We start from the raw sequence: 12,826 nt of genomic DNA on the forward strand, positions 1-12,826 counted from the left end.
CCTAACATCCCCTACAGGGGACACAGTCCGTTATGTATTACAAATCATGTATACGGACTCCAATAACGTGGCCGAATATGAAGCACTACTGCATGGACTCCGGATGTCCGTTTCTATGGAATACAATGCCTTGAGGTGCGTGGGGATTCCAACCTCGCGAGATCTCAAATAAATGGAGAATTTGATGCAAAAGATCCAAAGATGGCGGCCTACCACAACAACGTACTCAAAATATCAGCTTGGTTTGAGGGGCTCGAGTTTCATCATGTGGCTCGAGACAGTAATCAAGCAGCGGACATCCTTGCTCGAATGGGTGCTAAACGTGACCCCGTCCCGCCTAACACCTTTTTGGAAAGGCTTTTCAAGCCATCCATGGTATGGCAGAATGGGAGCGGAAATACCAGTCCGCCCCCGATCATGCCCCCGGATGCCGAACACGATTCTGATATCATCGGGGGCTCGGGCACTGAAGCAACGCCTTCCGCCCATGTAATCATGGCGGTTATTGCTCCATGGACAGAACCCTTCTTAGCCTACCTTAATAGGCAGGAGCTCCCTAATGACCAGAACGAGGCATGTCGCATAATTCGACGCTCTAAAGCCTACAAAGTTCACGAAGGAGAACTCTACAAGAGAAGCACTACTAGAGTTCTTTAAAGATGTATCTCCGAAGAGGAGGGGCGGCAGCTCATGGCTGAAATACATGCGGGCCTCGGCAGCCATCACGCCGCAGCTCGGGCCCTCATAAGCAAGGCCTTCCGTACAGGTTTCTTCTGGCACACGGCCCGAGTAGATGCATAGGCCCTTGTACAGTGCTGCGTCGGATGCCAGCTCTTTGCCAATCAAAGCCATATGCCGCCCATTGCCCTAAGAACAATCCCCATTACTTGGCATTTCGCGGTCTGGGGGCTAGACATGGTCGGAGCCCTTAAAGGGGGAAACCATAAGAGGAAATATTTCCTGGTCATGGTGGATAAATTCACTAAGTGGATAGAGGTCAAACCAGTAAAAACGGTTGAAGCCAGACCGGTGATAGATTTTATATCCGGTGTCGTACACCGTTATGGTGTCCCACACAAAATTATTACTGACAACTACTCTAACTTCTCAGCCGCTAAGGTAAAAAATTGGTGTGCTAACCTGGGCATCAAGCTCAATTACGCCTCCGTATATCACCCTCAAACAAACGGTCAAGTCAAACAGTCGAATGGCCTGATAATGAGCGGCATCAAACCTAGACTAGTGCGATCCCTAAAGGAGTCGGATAAACACTGGATCGAGGAACTCGAATCCGTACTCTAGGGGCTGCGGACCACGCCCAACCGCCCAACCGGATACACACCGTTCTTCATGGTATATGATAACCCACAAGTATAGGGGATCGCAACAGTTTTCGAGGGTAGAGTATTCAACCCAAATTTATTGATTCGACACAAGGGGAGCCAAATAATATTCTCAAGTATTAACAGTTGAGTTGTCAATTCAACCGCAACTGAAAGACTTAATATCTGCAGCAAAGTATTTAGTAGCAAAGTAATATGATAGTAGTGGTAACAGTGGCAAAAGTAACGGTGGCAGTTTTGGTTTTATAGTGATTGTAACAGTAGCAACGGAAAAGTAAATAAGCAAAGAACAATATATGAAAAGCTCATAGGCAATGGATCAGTGATGGATAATTATGTCGGATGCGATTCCTCATGCAATAGTTATAACATAGGATGACACAGAATTAGCTCCAGTTCATCAATGTAATGTAGGCATGTATTCCGAATATAGCCATACGAGCTTATGGAAAAGAACTTGCATGACATCTTTTGTCCTACCCTCTGATACGTCTCCAACGTATCTATAAATTTTGATTGTTACATGATATTATATTATCAACCTTGGATGTTTTATATGCATTTATATGCTATTTTATATGATTTTTGGGACTAACCTATTAACCTAGAGCCCAGTGCCAGTTTCTATTTTTTTCCTTGTTTTAGAGTATCGCAGAAAAGGAAAATCAAACGAAGTCCAATTGACCTGAAACTTCACGGAACTTATTTTTGGACCAGAAGAAGCCCACGGAGTATCGGAGATGGACCAGGAGAGTCCCGGGCTGCCCACGAGGGTGGGTGGCATGCCCACCCCCCTGGGCGCGCCCCCTGCCTCGTGGACAGCCCGGAGGTCCACCGACGTACTTCTTCCTCCCATATATACCCATATACCCTAAAAACTTCAGGGAACACAATAGATCGGGAGTTCCGCCGCCAGAAGCCTCCGTAGCCACCGAAAACCAATCTAGACCTGTTCCGGCACCCTGCCGGAGGGGGCAATCCCTCTCCGGTGGCCATCTTCATCATCCCGGTGCTCTCCATGACGAGGAGGGAGTAGTTCTCCCTCGGGGCTGAGGGTATGTACAAGTACCTATGTGTTTGATCTCTCTCTCTCTCGTGTTCTTGAGGTGATACGATCTTGATGTATCGCGAGCTTTGCTATTATATTTGGATCCTATGATGTTTCTCCCCCTCTACTCTCTTGTAATGGATTGAGTTTTCCCTTTGAAGTTATCTTATCGGATTGAGTCTTTAAGGATTTGGGAACACTTGATGTATGTCTTGCGTGGGATACCCGTGGTGACAATGGGGTATTCTATTGATCCACTTGATGTATGTTTTGGTGATCAACTTGCGGGTTCCGCCCATGAACCTATGCATAGGGGTTGGCACACGTTTTCGTCTTGACTCTCCGGTAGAAACTTTGGGGCACTCTTTGAGGTTCTATGTGTTGGTTGAATAGATGAATCTGAGATTGTGTGATGCATATCGTATAATCATACCCATGGATACTTGAGGTGACATTAGAGTATCTAGGTGACATTAGGGTTTTGGTTGATTTGTGTCTTAAGGTGTTATTCTAGTACGAACTCTAGGGCTGTTTGTGACACTTATAGGAATAGCCCAACGGATTGATCGGAAAGAATAACTTTGAGGTGGTTTCGTGCCCTACCATAATATCTTCTTTTGTTCTCTGCTATTAGTGACTTTGAAGTGACTCTTTGTTGTATGTTGAGGGATAGTTATGTGATCTAATTATGTTATTATTGTTGAGGGAACTTGCACTAGCGAAAGTATGAACCCTAGGCCTTGTTTCAACGTATTGCAATACCGTTTACGCTCACTTTTACCACTTGTTACCTTGCTGTTTTTATATTTTCAGATTACAAAAACTATTATCTACTATCCATATTGCACTTGTATCACCATCTCTTCGCCGAACTAGTGCACCTATACAATTTACCATTGTATTGGGTGTGTTGGGGACACAAGAGACTCTTTGTTATTTGGTTGTAGGGTTGCTTGAGAGAGACCATCTTCATCCTACGCCTCCTACGGATTGATAAACCTTAGGTCATCCACTTGCGGGAAATTTGCTACTGTCTACAAACCTCTGCACTTGGAGGCCCAACAACGTCTACAAGAAGAAGGTTGTGTAGTAGACATCAAGCTCTTTTCTGGCGCCGTTGTCGGGGAGGTGAGTGCTTGAAGGTATATCTTTAGATCTTGCAATCGAGTCTTTTAGTTTCTTGTTTTATCACTAGTTTAGTTTATAAAAGAAAATTAAAAAATGAAATTAAGTTTGCCTGATACGCTTCATCTTTTTAGTATCTTTCGTGAGTATGATGGAAAGGAAAATTGTGCCAAAGTGTTAGAAGAAGAATGCATTAAAATGTTTGGCACTAAATCTTTGAATGATGAGCATGATTGCAATGTTGTTAGTATGAACTCCTTGAATATCCATAGTACTAATGATGATTGCACTAGTTATGATGAAAATGTCTCCTATAAACATGTGAATTTTTGTGGAGTGCATTGGGTTTGCAAGTACACACCAAATAGGGCAGATAGATATTGTAAGAGGCATAAGCATTTAGAAACCAAATTGTTGCAAGAAAGGCTAGATGTTTGTGCTGAAAATTTAAATTTTCTTGGCCATACTTGTGAACTTTGCAATGAACGGGGTCATTTAACTATCCGATGCAAATTGTTTCATGATCTAATCGTGTCCAGAAATTGTGATGACTTGATTTCCCTTGCACATTATAATGAACTTAGTTTGCTTATGGGTTACGAAGAAATGAAACGTATAACTAAGCATCTTCCAGAATTTGCCCGTTATAAACTTCTTGATTTTGATCTAGAAGAAATTTATATGTATTGTTCGGTGAATTGCATTGAAAATCCTTATATTGCCAATTACATAAAGAAAACAAAACAAATAGAGGATGAAGAGAATACTAATGAAAGGGAAGAGACTTCCCAATATCCTCCTATTATTTCTTATGGTGAATCAGGTAACGAGGAGGAGCCTTCTATTCAACCAATCTCATTAATAAGGAGCTCCAAAAAGAGGATTGAACCCACACATGATGTGGTGAAAAATAAGAAAAGAAAAAGGAAGAGAGGTAAAAAGATATCTCTCCCAAATAATGTTGCTCCTATTACTATTGTGCCTCATAAAAATATAATTGTGGAGGATGATGCACTTGATGATGATCTCGTTATGCCTATTGCTTGTTGTGATGATTGTGATTGGGAAGATAATGATACTTCTTATGATCTTGAAAATATTTTTGGCACTTGCTTGGAAGAATATGATAATTGCTATACTATTGGTTCTATCCATACTATTGATGATGAGAGTGATTATGCTTATGATATGAAAAGGCCCAAGCTTGGGGATGCTATGTTTGAAGAAGATGATGTTTTTGAGAATATATTTGCTGCAATTAATGTTTGTCCCAAGCTTGGGGATGCTACGTTTAATGAAGATGATATTTTAGTCTCCCAAGTTTTGATATGCAAATTTATAATGATGATAGCATGCCTCCTACTTATGATGATTACATTGATGAAAGTGGATTTGGAGAGGTCATGACTTTATTTAGTAATGATTCCACTATCTTGGAAGATGTTTCAATTGATTATGATGAGAACAAAGTTACTACTTATGATAATTATTGTGATGATACATATGCTATAAAAAGTAGTGATGATTATATTTATAAAACTTGTCATGATTATGATTACCCTTTTTCTGAACATTACTCTTTTAATGCGGAAACAATTTATAGTATTCGAGTCTCTTATGATACTCCCACTATTCCGAAGGAGAAGAATCTTACTTATGTGGAGAGTAGTAAATTTTCTATGCTTGTAGATCATGAAAAGAATGCTTTAGGTGCTGGTTATATTGTTTAATTCATTCATGATTCCACTGAAAATTATTATGAGGGAGGAATATATGCTTGTAGGAATTGCAGTAATATCAAGTTTCCTCTCTATGTGCTTAAAGTCTTGAAGTTATGCTTGTTTTGCCTTCCTATGCTAGTTGATTATTGTTCCCATAAGTTGTTTGCTCACAAAATCCCTATGCATAGGAAGTGGGTTAGACTTAAATGTGCTAGTCATATTCTTCATGATGCTCCCTTTATGTTTCAGTTCTTATCTTTTATGTGAGCATCATTGAAATCATCATGCCTAGCTAGGAGCGTTAAACGATAGCGCTTGTTGGGAGGAAACCCAATTTTATTTTTGTTCCTTGCTTTTTGCTAATGTTTAGTAATAAATAATTTATCTAGCCTCTGTTATGATTGAGTTTTTATGTTTTAATTAGTGTTTGTGCCAAGTAGAACAGTTAGGAAGACTTGAGGAAAGTCTTGTTGATCTTGCTGTAAAAAACAGAAACTTTAGCGCTCACGAGAATTGCTGCCATTTTTTATTGGAGAATGCTATTTAGTTAATTCTTTTCGAATATGATTAATATATAAATTCCTCACATCCAGAAATTTATTTTAGAATTTTTGGGGTTCCAGAAGTTTGCGTCAGTTACAGATTACTACAGACTGTTCTGTTTTTGACAGATCCTGTTTTTCATGTGTTGTTTACTTATTTTGATGAATCTATGGCTAGTAAAATAGTTTATAAACCATAGAAAAGTTGGAATACAGTATTTTTAACACAAATAAAAATAAAGAATGAGTTCATTACAGTACCTTGAAGTGGTGTTTTCTTTTCTTTCGCTAACGGAGCTTACAAGTTTTCTGTTAAGTTTTGTGTTGTGAAGTTTTCAAGTTTTGGGTAAAGATTTGATGGACTATAGAATAAGGAGTGGCAAGAGCCTAAGATTGGGGATGCCCATGGCACCCCAAGGAAATATTCAAGGACAATCAAGAGCCTAAGCTTGGGGATGCCCTGGAAGGCATCCCCTCTTTCATCTTCGTTCATCGGCAACTTTACTTGGAGCTATATTTTTATTCGCCACATGATACGTTTTTGCTTGGAGCGTCATTTTATTTTATTTTTTTGCTTGCTGTTTGAATAAAATACCAAGATCTTAAATTCTTAAATGTTAGAGAGTCTTCATATAGTTGCATAATTATTTGACTACTCGTTGATCTTCACTTATATCTTTCAGAGTAGTTTGTTGTTTCTCTAGTGCTTCACTTACATCTTTTTAGAGCACGGTGGTGATTTTATTTTATAGAAATATATGAACTCTAAACAGCATGGTAGTTTGCTTTGGTTATGAACTTAGTCCTAATATGATGGGCATCCAAGAGGGATATAATAAAAACTTTCATATAAAGTGCATTGAATACTATGAGAAGTTTGATACTTGATGATTGTTTTGAAATATGAGGATGGTAATATTAGAGTCATGCTAGTGAGTAGTTGTGAATTAGAGAGATACTTGTGTTGAAGTTTGCGATTCCCGTAGCATGCACGTATGGTGAACCGTTATGTGATGAAGTCGGAGCATGATTTATTTATTGATTGCCTTCCTTATGAGTGGCGGTCGGGGACGAGTGATGGTATTTTCCTACCAATCTATCCCCCTAGGAGCATGCGCGTAGTACTTTGTTTCGATAACTAATAGATTTTTGCAATAAGTATGTGAGTTCTTTATGACTAATGTTGAGTCCATGGATTATACGCACTCTCACCCTTCCACCATTGCTAGCCTCTCTAATACCGCACACTTTTCGCTGGTACCATACACCCACCATATACCTTCCTCAAAACAGCCACTATACCTACCTATCATGGCATTTCCATAGCCATTCCGATATATATTGCAATGCAACTTTCCACCGTTCCGCTCCATCATTGTCATATTGCTTTGAATGATCATGTAGTTGACATTGTATTTGTGGAAAAGCCACCGTTTATAATTCTTTCATACATGTCACTCATGCATCATTGCACATCCCGGTACACTGCCGAAGGCATTCATATAGAGTCATACTTTGTTCTAGTATCGAGTTGTAATCTTTGAGTTGTAAATAAATAGAAGTGTGATGATCATCATTATTAGAGCATTGTCCCAGTGAGGAAATGATGATGGAGACTATGATTCCCCCACAAGTTGGGATGAGACTCCGGACGAAAAAAAGAGGCCAAAGAAGCCCAAATAAAAAAAGAGGCCGTAAAAAAAAGAAGGCCCAAACAAAAAAAAATGAGAGAAAAAGAGAGAAGGGACAATGCTACTATCATTTTACCACACTTGTGCTTCAAAGTAGCACCATGATCTTCATGATAGAGAGTCTCCTATGTTGTCACTTTCATATACTAGTGGGAATCTTTCATTATAGAACTTGGCTTGTATATTCCAATGATGGGCTTCCTCAAAATGCCCTAGGTCTTCGTGAGCAAGCAAGTTGGATGCACATCCACTAGTTTCTTTTGTTGAGCTTTCATACACTTATAGTTCTAGTGCATCCGTTGCATGGCAATCCCTACTCACTCACATTGATATCTATTAATGGGCATCTCCATAGCCCGTTGATACGCCTAGTTGATGTGAGACTATCTTCTCCTTTTTGTCTTATCCACAACCACCATTCTATTCCACCTATAGTGCTATGTCCATGGCTCACGCTCATGTATTGCGTGAAGATTGAAAAAGTTTGAGAACATCAAAAGTATGAAACAATTGCTTGGTTTGTCATCGGGGTTGTGCATGATTTAAATACGTTGTGTGGTGAAGATGGAGCATAGCCAGACTATATGATTTTGTAGGGGTAACTTTCTTTGGCCATGTTATTTTGAGAAGACATGATTTCTTTGTTAGTATGCTTGAAGTATTATTATTTTTATGTCAATATTAAACTTTTGTCTTGAATTTATGGGTCTGAATATTCTTGCCACAATAAAGAAGATTAAATGGATAAATATGTTAGGTAGCATTCCACATCAAAAATTCTGTTTTTATCATTTACCTACTCGAGGACGAGCAAGAATTAAGCTTGGGGATGCTGATACGTCTCCAATGTATCTATGATTTTTGATTGTTCCATGCTATTATATTAGCAACCTTCGATGTTTTATATGCATTTATATGCTATTTTATATGATTTTTGGGACTAACCTATTAACCTAGAGCCCAGTGCCAGTTTTTGTTTTTTCCTTGTTTTAGAGTATCACAAAAAAGGAAAATCAAACAGAGTCCAATTGACCTGGAACTTCACGGAACTTATTTTTGGACCAGAAGAAGCCCACGGAGTATCGGAGATGGACCAGGAGAGTCCCGGGCTGCCCACGAGGGTGGGGGGCACACCCACCCCCATGGGCGCGCCCCTGCCTCGTGGACAGCCCGGAGGTCCACCGACGTACTTCTTCCTCCCATACATACCCATATACCCTAAAAACTTCAGGGATCACAATAGATCGGGAGTTCCGCCGCCAGAAGCCTCCGTAGCCACCGAAAACCAATATAGACCCGTTCTGGCACCCTGCCGGAGGGGGCAATCCCTCTCCGGTGGCCATCTTCATCATCCCGGTGCTCTCCATGACGAGGAGGGAGTAGTTCTCACTCGGGGCTGAGGGTATGTACAAGTAGCTATGTGTTTGATCTCTCTCTTTCTCTCTCGTGTTCTTGAGGTGATACGATCTTGATGTATCGCGAGCTTTGCTATTATATTTGGATCCTATGATGTTTCTCCCCCTCTACTCTGTTGTAATGGATTGAGTTTTCCCTTTGAAGTTATCTTATCGGATTGAGTCTCTAAGGATTTGAGAACACTTGATGTATGTCTTGCGTGGGATACCCATGTTGACAATGGGGTATTCTATTGATCCACTTGATGTATGTTTTGGTGATCAACTTGCAGGTTCCGCCCATGAACCTATGCATAGGGGTTGGCACACATTTTCGTCTTGACTCTCCGGTAGAAACTTTGGGGCAGTCTTTGAGATTCTATGTGTTGGTTGAATAGATGAATCTGAGATTGTGTGATGCATATCGTATAATCATACCCACGGATACTTGAGGTGACATTGGAGTATCTAGGTGACATTAGGGTCTTGTTTGATTTGTGTCTTAAGGTGTTATTCTAGTACGAACTCTAGGGCTGTTTGTGACACTTATAGGAATAGCCCAAAGGATTGATTGGAAAGAATAACTTTGAGGTGGTTTCATACCCTACCATAATCTCTTCATTTGTTCTCTGCTATTAGTGACTTTGGAGTGACTCTTTGTTGCATGTTGAGGGATAGTTATGTGATCCAATTATGTTATTATTGTTGAGGGAACTTGCACTAGCGAAAGTATGAACCCCAGGCCTTGTTTCAACGTATTGTAATACCGTTTATGCGCACTTTTACCACTTGTTACCTTGCTGTTTTTATATTTTCATATTACAAAAACTATTATCTACTATCCATATTGCACTTGTATCACCATCTCTTCACCGAACTAGTGCACCTATACAATTTACCATTGTATTGGGTGTGTTGGGGACACAAGAGACTCTTTGTTATTTGGTTGCAGGGTTGCTTGAGAGAGACCATCTTCATCCTACGCCTCCCATGAATTGATAAACCTTAGGTCATCCACTTGAGGGAAATTTGCTACTGTCCTACAAACCTCTGCACTTGGAGGCCCAACAACGTCTACAAGAAGAAGGTTGTGTAGTAGACATCACCCTCCCGTGGCAGCGGGGTCCTATCGGAAACTAAGGGATATTAAGGCCACCTTTTAATAGAGTACCGGACCAAAGCATTAACACATAGTGAATACATGAACTCCTCAAACTACGGTCATCACCGGTAAGTATCCCGATTATTGTCACTTCGGGGTTAACGGATCATAACACATAATAGGTGACCATAGACTTGCAAGATAGGATCAAGAACTCTCATATATTCATGAAAACATAATAGGTTCAGATCTGAAATCATGGCACTTGGGCCCTAGTGACAAGCATTAAGCATAGCAAAGTCATAGCAACATCAATCTCAGAACATAGTGGATACTAGGGATCAAACCCTAACAAAACTAACTCGATTACATGATAAATCTCATCCAACCCATCACCGTCCAGCAAGCCTACGATGGAATTACTCACGCACGGCGGTGAGCATCATGAAATTGGGATGGAGGAAGGTTGATGATGACGATGGCGACGGATTCCCCTCTTCGGAACCCCGAACGGACTCCAGATCAGCCCTCCCGAGAGAGATTAGGGCTTGGCGGCAGCTCCGTATTGTAAAACGCGATGAATACTTCTCTCTTATTTTTTTTCTCCCCGAACGTGAATATATGGAGTTGGAATTGAGGTCGGTGGAGCACCAGGGGGCCCATGAGACAGGGGGGCGCGCACAGGGGGGTAGGCGCGCCCCCACCCTCATGGGCAAGGTGCGAGCCCCCTGGCCTTGATTCTTTCGCCAATATTTTTGTATATATTCCAAAAATAATCTCCGTTGATTTTCAGGTCATTTCGAGAACTTTTATTTCTGCACAAAAATAACACCATGGCAATTCTGCTGAAAATAGCGTCAGTCCGGGTTTGTTCCATTCAAATCATGCAAGTTAGAGTCCAAAACAAGGGCAAAAGTGTTTGGAAAAGTAGATACATTGGAGACGTATCAACTCCCCCAAGCTTAAACCTTTGCTTGTCCTCAACCAATTCAGTTGATAAACTGAAAGTGATAAAGAAAAACTTTTACAAACTTTGTTTGCTCTTGTTGTTGTAAATATGTAAAGCCAGCATTCAAGTTTTCAACAAAGATTATGAACTAAACATATTCACAATAACATTTAGGTCTCATGTTTGATCATATCAATGGCGTCATCAACTAGCGAGCAATAATAATAAATCTTGGATGACAACACTTTCTCAGAACAATCATAATATGATATAACAAGATGGTATCTCGCTAGCCCTTTCTGAGACCACAAAACATAAATGCAGAGCACCCCTGAAGATCAAGGGCTAACTGGAAATTGTAATTCATGGTAAAAGAGATCCAGTCCAGTCATACTCAATGTAAACTAATAATAATACATGTAAATGACAGGTGCTCTCCAACTAGTGCTTTTTAATAAGAGGGTGATGACTCAGCATAAAAGTAAATATATAGGCCCTTCGCAAAGGGAAGCAGGGATTTGTAGAGGTGCCAGAGCTTGGTTTTGAAATAGAGATGAATAATATTTTGAGCGGTATATGTCAACATAACAACCGAGAGATCTCGATATCATCCATGCTACACACATTATAGGTGGTTCCCAAGCAGAATGGTAAAGTTTATACTCCCCCACCACCAACAAGCATCAATCCATGGCTTGCCCAAAACAACGGGTGCCTCCAACTAACAACAATCCTGGGGGAGTTTTGTTTGCAATTATTTTGATTTGATTTGAGCATGGGACTGGGCATCCTGGTGACCCGACATTTTCTCGTGAGTGAGGAGCAGAGTCCACTCCTCTTGAGATTAACCCGCATAGCATGGAAGATACAGACAACCCTAGTTGATACATGAGCTATTCGAGCATACAAAACATAATTTGTATTTGAAGGTTTAGAGTTTGGCACATACAAATTTACTTGGAACGGCAGGTAGATACCATATATATGAAGGTATGGTGGACTCATATGGAATAACTTTTGGGGTTTATGGAGTTGGATACACAAGCATTATTCCTGCTTAGTACAAGTGAAGGCTAGAAAGAGAATGAGAAGCGACCAGCTAGAGAGCGACAATAGTCATGAATATGCATTAAAATTAATCAACACTGAATGAAAGCATGAGTAGGATATAATTCACCATCAACATAAATATCGTGGAGACTTTTGACCACATAAAATTGACATGCAAGCTCAAGAACTGGGTCACCTAAGCAACAAAAATTTGCAATAAATAAAGCACTAGAACAAAAACTAATTGGACCATTGGAGGAGTCACATACCGAAGAACAATCCCCAAAGTAGTTTTGTGAATGGAGCTTTGAGCAAGGAGATCGAAAATGGCAGCAAGATGAGCTAGAACTCGGGTTTGAGCTGGTGGAGGATTTTTTCTGGAGGAAGACAAAGTGTGTGGGTGCAAGAATAAGTGGAGGGGACCCACGTGGGATCCATGATGTAGGGGGGAACGCCCTCCACCCTCGTGGGCACATGGTGGGCCCCCCTGGTGTGTTCTTATTGCCAAAAATTCCTAAATATTCTAGAAAAAAATCATATTTCATTTTCAGGGCAATAGGAGAACTTTTATTTTTGGGGTATTTTTTATTGCAAGGATAATTTAGAAAACAGACGGAAAAAATACTATTTTTACTTTATTTAAGATAAATAACAGAAAGTAAAAAGAGGGTACAGAAAGTTGTGCTTTCTAACTTCATCCATCTCATGCTCATCAAAAGGAATCCACTAACAAGGTTGATCAGGTCTTGTTAACAAACTCATTCCGAATCGCATGAAACTGGAGAAATTTTGAATAACACTAGGTTACCTCAACGGGGATATGCACATCCCCAACAATAAGAATATCATATTTCTTCTTGA

The sequence above is a fragment of the Triticum aestivum genome, chromosome 4A (assembly GCF_018294505.1).
Source record: "Triticum aestivum cultivar Chinese Spring chromosome 4A, IWGSC CS RefSeq v2.1, whole genome shotgun sequence".
Classification (NCBI taxonomy): Eukaryota; Viridiplantae; Streptophyta; class Magnoliopsida; order Poales; family Poaceae; genus Triticum; species Triticum aestivum.